This window comes from Syngnathus leptorhynchus, unplaced genomic scaffold (assembly GCF_054491065.1).
Source record: "Syngnathus leptorhynchus isolate UIUO unplaced genomic scaffold, UIUO_Slep HiC_scaffold_533, whole genome shotgun sequence".
NCBI lineage: Eukaryota > Metazoa > Chordata > Actinopteri > Syngnathiformes > Syngnathidae > Syngnathus > Syngnathus leptorhynchus.
The window spans coordinates 22,501-24,040 of record NW_028232441.1 but is presented as its reverse complement, the minus strand read 5'-3'; positions in this window follow the sequence as shown (position 1 = coordinate 24,040).

Below are 1,540 nucleotides of genomic sequence, written 5' to 3'. Positions count from 1 at the left end.
TGCCTATGGAAGAGCCACCTCCGCGGGCATGCTGCTCAACCACGCCGGCCCAGAGTTCCAGCAGCTCGGCTACACTCTCTCACAAGCCCCGCCTGGAGCTCCCCAGCCCGCCCCTGGTACCTCAACTACCGAGGCCAGCCGCTCGACCAGGCCGGCCCAGAGTTCCAGCCGCTCGGCTTCACTCTCTCACAAGCCCCGCCTGGAGCTCCCCAGCCCGCCCCTGGTACCTCAACTACCGAGGCCAGCCGCTCGACCACGCCGGCGCAGAGTTCCAGCCGCTCGGATAAGCTCTGCCACTCTCCCGCTAAGCAGCCACCGGTAACGGGGAAATGTCGCCGCCTTGTGGACACGCCCTTGTAAATGAATGGGCTTTCGCACTTAGTGCAATTTTCGCCAGCTCCGTGGCTGCAAGTATGGAGCTATGGAGCCACCAGCCAGGCTGGAGCTCTGGAGCTATGGAAGTTTGGAGCTCTGGAGCTATGGAGCTATGGAGCTATGGAGCTATGGAGCTATGGAGCTATGGAGCTCTGGGGCTATGGAGCTATGGAGCTATGGAGCTATGGAAGTATGGAGCTATGGAGCTATGGATGTATGGAGCTATGGAAGTATGGAGCTATGGAGCTATGGAAGTCTGGAGCTATGGAAGTATGGAGCTATGGAGCTATGGAAGTATGGAGCTATGGAGCTATGGAGCTATGGAGCTATGGAGCCACCAGCCAGCACCCTCCGTGGCTCAACCACACCGGCCCAGAGTTCCAGCCGCTCGGCTTCACTCTCTCACAAGCCCCGCCTGGAGCTCCCCAGCCCACCCCTGGTACCTCAACTACCGAGGCCAGCCGCTCGACCAGGCCGGCCGAGAGTTCCAGCCGCTCGGCTTCACTCTCTCACAAGACCCGCCTGGAGCTCCCCGGCCCACCCCTGGTACCTCAACTACCGAGGCCAGCCGCTCGACCACGCCGGCCGAGAGTTCCAGCCGCTCGGCTTCACTCTCTCACAAGACCCGCCTGGAGCTCCCCGGCCCACCCCTGGTACCTCAACTACCGAGGCCAGCCGTTCGACCACGCCGGCGCAGAGTTCCAGCCGCTCGGATAAGCTCTGTCACTCTCCTGCCGCGCAGCCACCGGTAACGGGGAAATGTCGCCGCCTTGTGGACACGCCCTTGTAAATGAATGGGCTTTCGCACTTAGTGCAATTTTCGCCAACTCTCTGACTGGAGCTATGGAAGTATGGAGCTATGGAGCCACCAGCCACCCAGGCTGGAGCTATGGAGCTCTGGAGGTATGGAGCTCTGGTGCTATGGAAGTATGGAGCTATGGAGCTATGGAAGTATGGAGCTATGGAGCTATGGAGCTCTGGAAGTATGGAGCTATGGTGCTATGGAGCTATGGAGCTATGGAGCTATGGAGCTCTGGAAGTATGGAGCTCTGGTGCTATGGAGCTATGGAGCTCTGGTGCTATGGAGCTATGGAGCTCTGGTGCTATGGAGCTCTGGTGCTATGGAGCTCTGGTGCTATGGAGCTATGGTGCTATGGAGCTATGG